Raw genomic sequence first — 16,730 nt, forward strand, 5'->3', positions numbered from 1 at the left:
AGGGCTGATCACATGCAAAAGGCAGTCTAAATCTTGAATTCAAGATATGAAGTGATACTTCTACAGTAGTTAAATGTCAGTGTAGTTTGCACATCATTACAAAAATGATTTTTCAAAATTCTCCATTATCATATTCAGAAATATTGGTGGTTTTGGCCACTAGAGCAGAACCAACGTGGCTGAAATGTGGGGTTCCCAGGATCCCCAAGATAATAAAAAGAGATCTAGGAAACATAGTCTAAGAAGGAATTGGAAAGGAATCAGGTCTGTTTAGGCTGGAGATGTGGAGATTATGGGAAGATGCAATAAGGTTTTTAAATGTGAGAAGAATGTAACAAGGAAGCAAGGAACAAATTATTCTCCCTATCTACTGCAGGCTTTTAATGTCCTTTTATTTAAAAGGATGTTATTTCTATTTAAATAACATATATTAAAGCATGGGAGAGTAGCCTGAGACATCTACGGTATTCAAAGAAGAGGGATAGTGAAGCAGGGGACCGGATTGCCTAGAGAAGATAAGGAGCAATGTCTATCACTGGAAGTCTTTAAGAACTGGTTGAACACGTGTTACTTGAGAATGATGTGACTAGAGCCAGTCTTGCCTTGGGACAACCGAAGTCTCTTGAAGTGCTTTCAAGCGTTCTGTGAGAGCCATGTCTTAAAACATCTTCCGACAAAATCCTGGTGTTGCTCCAAAGATTTTCCATTACACACCTGTAGTTGATTTTTTTCTTCAAATTGAGATCAGCTGAAGGGTCTTCATGCAGCTAGTTCACAGGTGTTGCTGGCTTACAGGGAAACCTGATGTGATAGAAGAGCTGCAAAGTCCCAATGAACAGCTGTAACACTGCCTTAATTTGGTTTCTGTCTGAATGTAAGGCAGGAGAGAACAGCCTGAGGTAAGTCAGATACACTTTAAATGTGCTGAGTTGCAATCATGCATTAATGTATCTATTTTCCATTTGGAATATTTGCAAATGAGGACAGCTCATTGAGTTGGTAATTGTGTATGTTGTCTTTTGTACCTGTATTGTATTTTGAATGTCATCTTGGTAGCAAAAACATCTATTCTCTCATGGATATTTAGTGCTGTAAAAGTCTTTTGCTTAACCTCAGGCTCAAGGGCTTTCCTGATTACATGTACAACTAAACACGTGTGCTGGCACTTTTCCTGAGTCAGAAATATTGGCTGTGTGCTGCTTCAAGATGCGGCTATGCCAAAAGTCTTGCTGAAATCAGTCGGCTTGCTTGTTTAAAGTTAAATCAATGCTTAAGTATTTCACTGGCTTTTCAGTTGAACACTCTGTGCTTTGTAGAATCAAGACTTTTGGGAGCAAGTTGTCTGTGTGACAAACACCTTTATAGTTGGATCTTTTTTTTTTTTTTTTTTTTTTACTATTGGCAAAAAGAAAACCAGGGGATTAAATAAAGTGAAGATCTGGAGCTTCCTCCTAGCAGGGTTATTCTGAAGAGACTGATGAGTAGTCATGATGGCTGTAGGCTGCCTTGTGTTTCATATTTAGAAAACAGATTTATGTCCAAATAATCTTACTTGGAGACAAGCAGCACAGGAAAAAAATATATATACTTGGATGGTGATATTTTCTAAACTTCCTGTTTAGAAGCACAATGAACGCACTGATTTAATGCTATGTTAGAATTGTGGAGCAATAAATGATATTTTGAATTATGAGTAAAAAGCATTTCAAATGTACATCAAATTATTTAGATTATGCCATGTCAGTTCAATATATAGGTAATTACTGATTATTGTTATTTATAATGATATACTTAACTACGTGTCTAACAATAGATCTATCTATCTAACAATAATCAATAATTCTAAGAATAAAGAGTTGTCAGTCATCTAATGCCTAAGATTCTTATTAAAGCTAGTTGCTAATATCAGTGTTGGTCAGTGAGGCTCTAGGGACCTCTGGGGAAACTACAGAAACTGGTTCTTGTTCTCCATAATAATTACTAGAAGGACTAAGAATATGTGGGGATACTTGCCAGACAGCTTTTTTGAAGAGTGAGATGACCTCACCCAATGCAGACTGTACTATAGATAATTCACTGCTGCAACACTTTTAGTTCTATAAATATAAAATATAACCCTAAAAACAGACCTAGAAAAAGGTGATGGTTTTTATTGTTTAGGCCTTCTGAGTCAAAAACAAACAAACAAACAAAAAAAACAGGCTTAATTGTAGAGACTAGAGGGAGTTATTTGGTCATTACCTGTTGTTGAATTAAAAATCAAAACTGTGCTGAATCGTTTTGATCTACTAGTTGGTTTCAAATTGTTTTTATTCTCATTTCAATGCCTACCAGGAATATGTGTAGCCATTTTTGAGAGGTTTCTGTGTTCTAAAGAATCCCCTTGTTTTGAGAGACCGTTTTTGGAAACTTGATGAGCATCTGCTTCAAAGTTCTGTGCTCTCCTGTGTTTGGAGAAGGGTGGTTAGCAGAAATGGTGATGAGATAAATGATTGCCCTTCAGATATGCAGGGGGCACTCAGCAAGCTCTTTGACTGCTTTAATTCAGTCAGCTGTTATGGGCGATAGCTCAAGCAGCAAGATGACTTGGGCAAATGCCTGCAACTGAATCCATAATATATGGCATTTAGGGAAAATAACCCCCCAAATGGTGGAGGTAATATAGTTTCTTGAACAGCTGCAGCAGTTCTCTGTTTAGATGCTTAGCTTCTGGCAGTTGTTCCTAGATATTCACAGCAGGGATGAAGTACATAACATAAAATCTGTGTCAGGAGTCTTTTATCTACTCTTTCAGAGGCAATCTATTCATATATCTCGTCAGTTCAAACCAGAATTACTATTGTGCTCTTCACCTGAGTCTCTGTGCTAAGGCACCCTAAGATGTCCTGAAAGCAATAATAAGAAATTGTGGGATTTCATGACTTCTTTACTTATAGCCTACACCATCTTCCAGTTGGGTTTTAGGGACAATACATCCCGTAATTTTAACCATAAAATCCTAAATCATTTGGTTGTTATCAGCAGAATCCACTTTCTTTCTCTGAGTTATCACAGAACTGGAATGAGCTGTGATTCTTCAACTGATAGCCCGTCCTTAACAGGGGCTGCTGGAATTGGGCCACCTCCAGGCAGGGGTCCTGTTCTGTTGAAACCACTCCTCCTCCTGTTTCTCTTTTCTATTATGAGACATGAAGTCTGCTGGTCTGTGCTGGTGTTCTCTAGTGTGAAAGCTGAGTGTGGGAGACAACTGTTTTTTTAATTTCTCTTACTCCTTATCTTAAAGTTGTGGTTGATAGCTAGTCCCTTACAAATCTATTGTTATTCCTTCCTGTTTTTACTTTTCCTCTCGTATAGACCCATCCCAGGGCAGCTAAAAGACGAATTAATCTTTATCTTGATGCAAATTGGTGCCTGTAAAATTTGCATTGATAATATCTGAGTGTGTACCCCAGGCTTTGGCATGGCAGGTTTCAAATTCCCTCCATCTGACTGTCATAGCTCTTAGACTTTAGGCATCAGTCACACTGCTCATCTTCAATGATATTACAAATAAGTTAGTAGTGCTCAGTAGATTTATCAGTGTGACTTTATTTAATCACTCCCATTTTCTGTTAACACACTCACCCCAAACAGTGCCTTGCCAGAGGATGATTAGATTGCTTCAGATGGTTAAAGAATTTGGCCTTCTTTGCTCTTGTGTTTTGCCACGCACTAGACACATCCTACATTTTTGTATGCACAAAAATGCACAGTCTAACACTTGTGCCCCCAATTTCCTTCACAAGGCTTTAAATGTTTTCCAGTTATTCTTAAATGAATTACTATGTGCCATATAGCCTGCCTAGCACTTAAGACAACTTGGCATGGTTTCTAGTAGTTCTGGACAGACAACTTCTTGTGTTTTCAGTCACAGAAAGTATTTCCCATCCTACATGCCTGATGATGGAAAAGACTGATAAGGAATATTATAGGCTGAGATTTCAAAGCACCTAGGGAATGTAGATGCACAGCTCCCACTAATTTTAGCAAGAATGATGCTCCTAAATCCCTATGTCCTGTTTTGAAAGCCTTAGCCATAGGGTTTTGCTATTTTGAAAGGCTTTTTTAGAGACCAACCTAAAAGTTTTATCATCCCTTCATGAAACAATATTTTAAAGCTTCTTTTGCCCCATGTCTTTGTTCTCCTGTTCTTTCAACAAGCTTGGCCAAACTGTTAGAGAACACAAGGATACTTCATTCTTATTTGCTACCTCAACAATAAGAGCACTTATCTGAGTTGGAGAGATTAACATCTCTTCTCTGTTTGTGCAAATCGGGACATGTTTTCTTTTGTGGATCCTCTTTTCGGAGCTTAGTTCTCCTTATACTTTGCATAAGAAGAGCCTATATACCTGCCTCAAAGGCAGAGCTGCCATCTCAATGGAATAGGGAAAACAGAAATTTGCTGTCCCAAGCAGAAGGGATGGGCTAGAACTGTCTTGCCGCAGAAGAAGCAGGGAGAAGTCAGAACATCGAATTACACAGAGGAGAACGGGAGCAGGGGGTGCCTCCAGCCCTGCTCATGAGCAGCTTCTGCTGCCTGGCACATTCAAGTTCCTCCCACAGGAAAAACAACACATTTTTCTCTTCAGGGCTTTGGCATAGGCAGTAAAGCAGGCAGCAGGTTTGGGACTGGTCTGTCCTCTGGTCTGCAGACGCTTAAACATGCAGACTTGTTGGTGTTTGTGCCTGGAGACACTCTGTGTGTTCCTCTGGTGGCTTAGGAGCCTGGAGGCTGAGATCTGCAATGTTCAGGTCTCTCTCATAGGTCAGCCTCCAAGCTGCATGCTTGGGCTGAACAGGGCAATAGTCCTACTTCTGTCTGAAATCCTAGTAGAAAGATATGAGGAATGTAGATGATAATTATTCCAAAGTCCAAACTTTAGAAAAACTTTGCTAAAGCTATTTTTCACAAATAGTAACGTGTCCGTGAACCTGGCATTCAATGTCTTATGACATAAAATATTTTTAACGCTTGTATGTGTGGAAATTCCTGGAAATGTGAATCCACAGTGCAGCTGCGGTAAGGTGGACATGTTCACCAGAATGAACACTCTGGGAAAAATAGGAAGATGTAAATAGCAACTGTCTGGATGCTACAGCAGAAATAAATTGGAAGCTGATCATAAGATCTAAGTGGGTGTTTAGAGTTAGTGTAAATAGAAATACCAAACTAAGGAAATAACATGTAATTTCGAGATGAATTGCTCTATGAGCCAAATGTAAAAGTTCACGCTGAAGATGTACGGTATGATAACAGGAGACTAGGGGAGACATTTTAAAACCTAAAATCACATGAAAAATCGCAAGCCATGTACAATAATATTTAACAAAGTCACTTGTAATAAGGGCATAAACAAAACTACAATATAGCGAAAGAAGACAACTCTAGCTCAGGAAGAAGGTTCCCATTATCATGTAACTTGAAGGAAAACCAGATCAGATGTTCAGACTTCAGCCATGCCAGATGCTGATTGAAGAAAACACTAAGAATCGCCCATATAAGCCTGTCCAAGCAGAGACAAAATGAACACTTATCCTAAATTTTTGTGTTATAATGCTAATTGCTATTTACCTCTTCAGTTCTAGAGCAGGTCCACATAAAATAATTTGCATAGCTGGGGCTAAACCAATGATTCAAACAGACAAAGACAACGAACTGGATTTTTCTGCTTTATCTGTGATTCATGACCAGGACTGAGCATGCATCCAGATGGAGAAATTACTCAAAGAAGACAAAAAGGACCCCAGAAAAGGAAACAGAACTGCATATCATCTTCATTTAAATAATGAAAGTCATAAGAATTAATAAGTGTACCAAGCTGTTGGAATAAAATTGAGAAAAGAAACAGAACTCTGTAAAATTTCCCCCACCATTGAACATGACATACATAATCCAAAAATGAATAATGACTTAATTTTTTGTTTCACTTCACTGATGTTGAATTAACAAATTCCTTAAAATAGATTTCTCCATGTGAAGTTGCTTTGAAAAGCGATGCTTAAAAGAACCATTTTAAGCTGGTGAGGAAACAGCAAGTTTAATAAAAATGTAAGCATTTGCAAAAATGTTACATGTTGGTCTGTACTTCTGTTAGTAAAGAAAACAAGGATTCTTAAACGTGATGAAGTTTAGGCACAAAACTAGTTCTGCCAGAGGTTTGTACTTCTGCAACAAAAAGGACTAGAGCAGGGAGCTTGTTCGTAAAATGCAAATGTGGTTTCAGCTATTTTTATTGGATTTCCTTATTTATATCGAAAAGATGTTATAAACTAATCGTTTTACTTTGCTCCACCCAGCCTGATGTGTGAAATGCCCACATGCAGAGCTGTAGGTTCAGTATATTTTAAATTTCAGTATGGGATGGATGCATTCTTCATAACCTAATAGTAAAACTAAAACATTTAATTTCAACATTAGGGCACCTTTTCACATGTGATAAGGACTTTTTTTTTTTTTTTTAAATTTATTTCCACCTGAAAATCATTTGGTCTGAATTAGAATCTGGTTCCAAGAAAGTGCATTTCTTTTAACAAGTTCACTCATCATTGAGCTTCTTGGCCATGTTGTCCCTTCATTTGAATACATACATGTAATCTTTATATTATTACACACTGCCACTCTGTCATACTTTTTTATTGTTATACGCCAAAATACTAATAATTAAAATAAATAAACCCTGCTGGCTGCACAAGCTTGTGCAGCAGAGAGCTGACCGTGCTGAGGGGTGGGGCACCCTATGTTTTGGTGGCTATCCAAACCCAGGACAGCTTTACATTGTCCTGGGTCCACCTGAGATCCATACTGGAGCCCGCGTGTGCCGGCATGGGTATAATTCCTGGTGCGGGTGTCCCCTCACAGAACAACCTTGCCATCGAGCTTCCAAGCTCAGGGCATTGCTCCTGGTTCTGCTGCTGTCACTGGGGAACTTTCACCAGGAATACCTTGCTGACAAAGCCACTGCAGGGCAGGACCATGTGCTGTGCTAAGAGGGCAGCCAACTTCAATATTTCCTGATGGGCATCAATGTTTTCTTTTTCTCTCTTTTAAATTTATTTTTATTATTATTTTTATCCTAACACTCAGCCTACACTGAACAATTCCCATGTTCGTTTCTAATGAGAACCCAATGGTCTTTGGGGAGACACCTGACCCTCCCCCTCCCCTACTTGGATTCAGAAAGCCACCTGAGAGAAAACTGTTTTCCAGCCTCTTTTCCGCAGGTTCTCTGTGCCCTCTGCCGGCTGCAGGCGGCAGGTCCGTGGGACGCTGCTGTCCAGCTTTGGGTGGCTTAGGCAGGGACAGCGCCTGATGGCACCTCAGGGTGAAGAGTAGGTAGGAAAGGGGAGAAAGAAGAAGTACAGGAAAAAGAAAAGGAGTTGGGCTGTCTAAATTTTTCTGTGTGCCCCGACCCAAATTGCCCAAATTCCCTCGTTTTCTCATCCTCACACGCCAGCATGACAGTGTTGTTTCAGTTCTTTCCCCAGGATCCTATATCATCACAGCTGCAAAATGTTATTTTACTGCTATAAGCCGCTTCCAAGCAGAAAAATTCTTTTTGGTTGTTCTTTTGTTTTTATTCTGTTCCCTACACAATATGTAACCTACAGCTTGCCTTGAGTATATCCTCTCAGATCTTATAACTGGTCCTCAGGTGCAAAAGACACAAGGTGAGGGAAAAGATGCTAACCTGTACCAGCAAGAGATTTCTGTTTCTTAAGTTGAGTGAGGTTTTCTCTGGTTTTGTTGTTGTAATTGTTGCTGGTTTTTTTTGGTTGGTTGGTTGGTTGTGGGTGGTATTTATTTTATCTATTTTATTTCTGTTCCCCCCTCTCTCTGCTTAGTGATTGGCTGGGATCCAGCCAGTTGAAAGCTGTAATGTCATTTTAATTATGGATGGTAATATATTTACTATTTATTTTTATTCCTACATTTTTTTTCAGCAAATATTAGTGTTTTCTGTAATAAATTTTAACTGAATAAGAGGAAATAATTAGCTCATATCCACATGCACTACTTTTAAGTTCTTCCCACTAAACAAAATGAGCATACCAGTCCATACCTTAACAAAGTTATCTTTGAATCCTTTTGGAACATGTACCTAATACCATAGCAAGCAGAAAATGCACAGCCTGATTTCTGTTTGTACAAAAGCCAATTTATAGTGCTCAGAAAGCCTTGCAAGGCTTAAAACAGGTGTCTGCACCCACATAAAGCTTGGTTTCTGCACCAAAGTTGTGCAACTGGATAGTCGTACAGGACTTGCTGTTGCTCAGCTGGGAAAGCGTGTCACACCTAATACCTTACTCGGGGCGAAAATATGCAGATTGCATATTTACGTAAAGATGCATGTCTTTTCTTTTGTGGGAATAATTTTCATACATCTGCAGACCTTCACTTTGAATCTCAGCAAGCATGATGATAGTGAGTTCTAAAGAGACTTTGTGGTTTATTCTCTTGAAATAGTCTTAAAATCTGTCCTCTTTTTCCTTCCACTTTTTGCATAGATCTAAATTGTTTTTAGTACAAGAGTCCTTTGAATGCAAAACCATACCCTGCTACCATGAAGTCTGAATGTTGAACTAAGTTGAAATTAGCTAAATAATAAAGAATCATTTGGTATAGTTTGGCAATCTCATATATGACCTTACAGAGACTTCAACTGTATTTCTGGAGGTAACTGAGTAAAAATCATGAGCATAAAGACTTATCTTCACATTTAATCTCCGTGATCTTTGATTCTCTTTTCAAGTGGGCACAATGATAGAAATGGTATTATCAGACAAATGCAGACTCTGCTGAACTCCCTAGTTAAATGGGAATACATTTCTTCCTAAATGGAAATGTTGAAGTCCTAAGCATGTGTCTGCCCTTAGGCCTGCTGTCTCTGAAGAGGAAAGGCATATATTTGATAGATAAGAGAGTTTGGATTCCTCCTTGTTCTTCCAAGCCTTAGTTGGGGCTTTTCAGAAACAAGAGGACTATACTCCATTTTAGTGTAATGCCATTAATACTAAAATTAAAGGGACTGTAGGACAAGGACAGTGTGTCTTTGAAGTGTACAGAAAAGACAGAAACCAGGCAGTTCTTCTTGAGGTAAAGCTTGCAACATGAGAAATGTGAGAAAAACCTGAAGATGTAGTTGCAGTCCTTCTCTTGGAAGGTGTCTGCTGGTGTGAAGTCCTTTGCCTTCTTTAGGTTTCCCTTCCTTCAAGAACAAGGGGTGTAGTTTTTCTTCTTCAAATCATTCTAATGACGGTGGGGAAGAAAGCCCAGAAACATGCTGTCCCCGAGACCCATGGGATCTGTTTGTGGAAGCCTTCATGAGGAAGAGACCTCCAGAGTTAGTTCAAGAGAGGAAGGCAGGCAGCAAACCCCATTATATGTGAGAGAGAGAGACTCACTTTTGAACGTGGAAAATACAGCAGATGTCACTGCATGGGAAAGCAAACATGTATCCTGGGGTAGAGAGTATACATAAAAAGATACTTTCTCAATCTCTTGAATGAAATGAAAATGTTAATTATGACCGAGATTTTATTCAGTGTTTTAGAAATTTGAGACCTCAGGGCCTCTGACATGCTATCAGCAGCAGATCAGGGGATGCAGGTTTCCTTCTAGCATTTAGGTATTTCCTTTCCACCCACAGCACACCTTTAAAAATATATGAAACACTGAAAGCAGCAGGCCTGTGTTGAATTGGCACATTTAAAGTTATTTTCCAACATGACTCTTCTTCTCTTTCCTTCTTTGTCCTCTGACTTTCTATTTTCTTCCTCATTTACTGCCTAACCCTCTCTAGTCTTGTTCTGGTCCCTATTCTCAGTGCTACTATCGACTAGTCCCACAACTCCATTCCCTGTTACCACCCTCACATCAGATCATCCATTCTACTTTCAAAGTTGGCCTTTGACAGACCAGTTGGAAAAACCTCGGGTGTCTCTTAAGACCCGAGCTAATTTTCACCTTCAGACTCAGTGTTTCCTCTTTCTTCTCCTGCTGCCCTACCTCAGAACAAAGACCCAAGCAAATGTTACAGGTTTGGTCCTGCTCTTCTGCTTATGGGGTTTTCTCTCTCTCCCTTTCTCTCTTTCTCTCCTTCTTCGGCAAAAAATTGAAGGGATTTTCATTATTTCGTTGTAGAAGAGTGATATTTTCTGAGTTACATAGAGACATGACAAACCACTTCTGAATAGTAGTTCAGGGTGAAAGTAGCATTTTCCTTGCTGTATTAGGAGCTGGGTGGTCTCTAGCTCACAGCTGGGTCAGGGGATACTTGGGATGATTTTTTTTTTCATAAAGACTCGTTGGGGGATTAGGTGGTATATAATAATAAAAAGTAAGACAAGAAGGGATCTTCAAAGATCATCTCCATGGCTCAAACTGAGATCGGTTTATAATTAAACCACCTCTGAAAGATGTTTATCTTATCTGCTCTTAAGAGCCTCCAACAATGGAGATTTCACAGGTCCTTTAAAGAGTCTGATGTTTAGCTACTCTTTCACTAGAAATCAGCTCTAATGTCTAACCTGTCCCTGAGTGTAATTTTAGCCCTTCATTCCATAGCCAGTGCTTCTTTCTTTTCCTGCAGCAACCTTTTGCCTTCTTGAAAACTGATATTGCATTGCCACTGATTACTCTTCTCTAGTCTTTTTCACATCCTTCTTGTGTGGACTTCAAGGGATTTTATGCTGTGTGTATGTGTTTGGAGGGGGAAAATCTACTCTGCAACTACTGTGGCTGATGTAAAACAAGAAAGACAGTGAGGGATAAAGGAGATTATGAGGAAAAAACCCTGTCCTTCAGTGGGTCTACATCTTTTCTGAAGTGCAGTGCTCACTACCAGACACATTCCTTTAACTGAGATCTTACCAGTGCTGACTGGAGGCGATAGATGATTTCATGAGTGAGATACAAAACTCCTTTTTTTTGTATACCCTAATGTAATGTTTTGTTTTTCTTCAGTTGTTCAACAATGCTGACTGATATCACTAGAACATAGAAGATTTTAAAAATCAGTTTACTCTAACAGATTATTTTGTATTCTTTCTTCTGTAACTTTTCTAATACTGCTGGCAATAAATCAGTTGCAGTTGTGGAGGTTCCACACCTCTTGCAAAATGCACTTCTGCATGTGGCCTGTGAACGTGAAATTACTTTAAACTTGGCATGGGGAGTTTTGGAGTTAGTGGGCAATGGGGCTCTATGTGGTTGAAAAGCAAGTAGAATTTTTCCAGGCATTGCCTCTGCAGATGGGGAAAAAGAAAACATCTGTCTGAAGCAAAAACATCTCTTAAAACTTCATCACCTTTTTCTACAGTCACTTTGCATTTCTCTTCTCCCTAGCATGGTCTGTTCTGTGTGTTCTTTCCCAGGAAACAGCATTAAGTATTAGCTCCAGCCAGCATACTCTTCTGCTATATGACATCCTTTCCTCCATCCACCAAGAGGCAATTTTAAAAGCATCCTTCCTATGAGGGATTTCATCAGAGAAACCCACGATTACGGGATGGTCCACAGTTTCTCTGCAGTAGAGCCTCAGCTCTTCTCAATACCAGTGAAATTACCTGGGACTTCCTGACATGGCAGTTGCATGAAAAAATGGCTAAATAAAGAAAGGTATGTCTGATACATTTGAAATATATGCTTTACATGCCCAGCAGTGCTGTTTGACTTCTAGTATTTTATAGATAATTATCTTAGATACAAGCATGTATGTGTACATATTTATATGTATTCATACATAGTCTTATGTATTCAGATGTATTCATACATTCTCATCTGTATGAATATGTGTACTCTTGAAAGTGGGTTGCTTAGTGAACTTCTCATTTTCCTGTCAAACTAACGTGAGAAAATGAGCGCTGTACTGTATTCAGGCTTTAGTCTGTCATCAATACATACATCCACATATATCAGCGATGTAATCCCTCATTAAGGAAAAGCCTCTTGTGAGGCTTTTGTGTGACTTGTGAGAGATGAAGTGGGGGTGGCAGTGATGGTGCCAGCTCACTTGCAGGATGGTGTGTGGTGCTCCAGGGGGCACGCACGGAGGAACAAAACTATTCGCAGTATCCCACATAGCTCATGGAGAGAGAGAGAAAAGGCAGACACGCAGAGGAGAGCAGTTTGTAAAGGGTAAAAGTCTGTATGTAATAGGTGATTCCTATCTGCGGAGTCAGGATGATCACCAGGAGCAATACAAATTTGTGGCTGAGATATTTACAATTTGTACTTGAAACACAGGCCTGATTCTTCTTATTTTGCATCAGACCATTTCCTTATACAGAAGTACTCAACACAAATCAGGTGTGACTCAAGCTCTGCAGATAGCATCGGTCTGATTTAAATCAGCAGCGATTCTGACAAAGACTCTTTTTAGTGAGTATGTATGAACAATTGGCATATTGTTTTTTTTTTTTTTTTTTTTTTTCTTTCCCCAAGATGATGCAGAAATAAAGGTGATGTCTTTGACGATAGAGGGCACTGTGACCTCAAAAATAAGCTGGAAAAGGGTTCTCTAATTGCCAGAACAGCTGATGGGACACGAAGAAAAGTATTTTTCCAGCTAAAAGGGATCACTACCTCTTCCATGATAGTTCAAAAGAAGAGGATGGTGATGTGGAAAAGCAAGGAGGGACAGACTTTTAGGACGTGTAATGTCCTGATGCCCAGGAGTGAACTATATTGTCACATGGGAAACTGAAAGAAAGGGATGGACAGGATCAAATTGTTCGAGACTGTGGCACACCTCAATATTTTGGGTACACAGTCTTTAAAGCCTGATTTTGGGGGTGTTTTTGGCAAGGCTTCAGAATGTATAAAGAAAGCACACAAATATGATCATGATATAAAACAAATTATCAAGGAATTAAAAAGGTGAGGAAGGAGATGAGGAAGACATAAGAAACCACTGCTGTTAGTCACCAACAAGGACTTCATATGGAATTTTTGGAAGTTGTGTGTGTAAATTTTGTAATTATGTAAGTTAAAGAGTTTGTAGAGTTTGTAGCCTCAATATTTTTTTTTCTTTTAGTAAATTCTTTGGCAAAAGGACCAGACTTACCAAGAAAGATGTCCTACAACCCTCAAAGTGACCATATTAGTCATTTCAGCTTGCTGAAAAGTGTTCTGCTTTGCTCCGCCATATGCAAGAAGCAAAAACATTCCCAAGTCATGGCTTTGTTTATTGTTTAAGGGGTGTTTGATATGTAGGATAATCTTGCCTTTGGTCCAGTCTGCCTTTTTGCTTAACTTGTCAAAAGCACTATCACTGTGGGTAATTAATCTACATCTTCTCTGCCTTTGCTAATCAGCTCGGGTAAATGATGTACTGAGATCCTCACTGATGTGAATATCGGTGTAAGCAAGAGGTGAAACAAAAAAAATGTGCTAGCATCTGAACAGGCAAAGTAGGGCCCTGCTAGTGTTCCTGGTAACAGCTGTCTGTACGCATTTCACAGCAGTCCACAAGCTTATCCTGCCAAAGTAGATTTGCCACTAAATCTCCAGCAGTGTAGGCTTACTGACTTCAATATGGCAACATATTTCAAGAGTCCTACTGTTTCTCACATCTGGCTGCCCTGCCAGTTGTTAACTGGGAAGCTGTTCAATGAGCACTGCCACACTCTTCTCATATTATTCTTCTAAGTCCATTGCTGACTTCCCATGTTTCTACCACAAGTGTGCCCGTATTCTCAATTTTTGCATAGAGGGCGTCTGTTGTGAAATATGGTAATAGCTCAAGCCGTGTCCATATGATCCCATTCTGTTGTTGTCACTTAGCTCCTGCTTGTCACCACAAGCTGCTTCCTCTGTCTTCTCTGATGCATCTTTTGGCAGCAGCTATTTCAAGACGTGCCAAATAAACACCGACTCCACAAAAGGTGAAACAAAAGCATGGTGGGTGGTATATCAGGTTAAGGTCAGCTGGATCTATCACTTGTGCTTTTAATAGTGAGTTCTGTGGTCCCCAGATAACTTGCTCTATAATTTGCTTCTGCAAATACAAGCATAATCAGATGCAGTTGCTGGGGCTATGAATCATGGCATCTATGCCAAATTAGCATGACTACTTGCTGTGGCCAAATGCCACACAGTGAGAACTTGGAGCGTACAGCAAAGGTTCTTCATTTTGAAAGCTATAAGGAGATTAAATCATGCAGAGGAGTTAAAAGTCCTCAGAACAGCGAAGAATTACAGAAACATTCCAGGTCCCGGTTGGGAGGAGATGATCACACTGTGTGTCATAAGAAGGGGAACTGGCAAACCTCCCAAATCGGCTGCTCTGCAGGGCAAGTGGAAGGCTGTGCTGCTGCAGTCGTTCTCTCTGCAGCAATGAGGGAAGGGTAACTGGAGATATGTCAGACCTAAAAGGTTCCTGGTGTAGCCTGCATCCTTTTCCTGATATTCATAGTATTTCTTGTTCTTTTTTTCTTTAATTACCCATGGTTATTTGTTTGTTTCAGAGCTACAGAGAAGCATTTAAAGGTAGCATGAAAATGGCACTGGAAACTGAAAACCAAGAAATCAGATGGTGGAGAATAATTGAGTGACTAATGTTCCTCGGTGCTATTTTGGCAGCAGGCAGTTTGAGGCTCGCAATCATCCCTATAGAAATGAAGGAGGTAAATTTAGGGTCAAACAAAGAAGGGTCTTCAGGATGTCTCATTTTAAAATGGTATTTCAGGCAAGCTGAGTAAATTGTTCTCACTTGTTCCTAGCAGAAATGAGCTTTCGCTTGTATACGAAATCTGCCATAAAGGCATAGATGCTCCAGTTATACATTTAAAAATGCAACTGCAACTTTAAAGGTGAGAGAACAGAGATGAAGCGATGAGCAAGCAGAGATCAGGCTGCTCTGTTACTAACTCACAAGGAGACCATTTTTCCCTCTTTACATACAATGCATGTTTAAGGGAGTTAACGTAAGAGGGGATTTCTCTTTCCTGCAGGAAGAGAATTGGCCCCACAGGGTCATTAAATAGACCAGGGTACAAGTTATGACTGGTCTGCCACTATGGTCTTCTTTTATCTTCCCTGGTAGATTACTTCATGTATAAGCTCTGAGGGCAATCCTGCTCCTTTATTTCTGCCTTGAGAGACTCCTCAGGCATCCACACTTCTACCTGGCCCAGTCTTCACCAGAAGCGGTCCCAACTACTTCCATTCCCATGAAGTCCTTTCCTTAGGTAGGAATTTGCCTGCTCTTTGTCTGAAGCTCAGGCAGGATTAATAGCTAGTTGTCAGACATAGCCATATGGTATGGAGCTCAAAATGCTCTAACTGCCTGGGTATTTATTTACCTGGGGCTCTGAGCTCTGCATTGCTATAGTTATGTCACTGTCAGTTCTCAAAATAGCTAGTTTAATGCTAGGTCAAGTACATCTAACCAGGTAGCAGTCCTACATTTGTTGGTTGAGGAGACATACTTTACAGGTTATGCTGTCATTACGTGCTAACCTTGGATTAAATAAACCCAGTAAAGAGAGCCTAGAGTGCCCTGATTTGCTACATTGCAGTCCTTCTATTATTAAGTATGCTGCTGAATGTGTGAAAGTGTGGGGGCTTAACAAAAACTTGATAGAAGCAAAGCCCTGTGGTAGCTGGCAATGGCAGATTAACCTTTCCCTTGCTGTAGAGTTTGCACAACATACTCTCAGGCAGTGCCACTGGAACAAAGCAGAGCAGTACAAGAAACATTGTTACGGGTACATAAAAGGATTGTCAATGAGTACTGTCATTCAGATCACCTTGCGAGAGAGAAGGGCTTAGCACCAACAATAAACTGCAAAGTGAGGGTCTTGTTTGAGGCAAGAGGAAGAGCGAGATAACTGGTGGCAAGAAACAGTACAGAAGATGAACATGAGTGGAGGAAAAGAAGTTCTGGACTGTTTGATGACAAGGTGTGCATATCCAGTGTCCTGAGAAATGAATGCTGAGAGAGGATGTGCAGGAACTGCCAAACCAATGTATTTTATTTGAGGACTGTGGGCTATCTCCATGGAGAGTGTGTCAGAAACACCATCCACCTCAGCATCCTGAGGCTGCTGAAATCTGGCAGGGCGATTTTGAAATGTGAAGGGACAGTCCCTGTGATCACTCATGGAAAACACATGGTCAGGGAGATATGGACTACTTAACAGAAACACAAATGTTGTGGTCCAGGGTGTGCTTTGTTCTGGGACTGTGGAATACCATCTTACAGATTTTGCTATTCCTGGGCAAAAGAAGTTAGGATAATCTTATTAAGACGATGTCACTCTGATGACCTAGTATACCCTTCAGCACCACCAAGAGTTAAGAGAAATCAGATTTACTCCGAGTTATCACATTTCATTTTTTCCCCCTTTTTGTTCTATATAGCAAGCTATGTGCTGGCTTACTGAGATCACTCCTTTGTCTGTGATCTGCAGGATTAGAGATGAGCTACCATGTATGAAACACAGTGTTTGAAATAAACAGAGCTTCTGGAAAAATATACAATTCTTCTGGTGATATAAACCTAGGGTTTGTTTTGTATTACTTGTTTCTTCTACAGATTGAAGAAAATGTCATTTTATTTTTAGGTGTACTACTCTACTGCAGCTCTTTTGAAGCAGTGTTGAAGGTTTTCTTTGCAATTCATAGTTGCTGAAAATGGATCCATCTACATTTAAGAAACTAACGCTCTGTCTTGCATTCTCACACT

General features: G+C 39.9%; 1 protein-coding gene across 1 annotated transcript in view; it reads left to right on the forward strand.

The window, feature by feature from the left end:
* Positions 1-525: 525 nt before the first annotated feature.
* DPY19L1 (dpy-19 like C-mannosyltransferase 1) overlaps positions 526-16,730 on the forward strand; it is a 70,843-nt gene continuing 54,638 nt past the window's right edge. The window contains exons 1-2 of the mRNA XM_038174632.2: positions 526-899; positions 11,416-11,659. The gene's annotated coding sequence lies outside the window, so the exon portion shown is untranslated. The remainder of the gene's footprint in view (positions 900-11,415; positions 11,660-16,730) is intronic.

Source organism: Anas platyrhynchos, chromosome 2 (assembly GCF_047663525.1).
Source record: "Anas platyrhynchos isolate ZD024472 breed Pekin duck chromosome 2, IASCAAS_PekinDuck_T2T, whole genome shotgun sequence".
NCBI classification, from domain to species: Eukaryota; Metazoa; Chordata; class Aves; order Anseriformes; family Anatidae; genus Anas; species Anas platyrhynchos.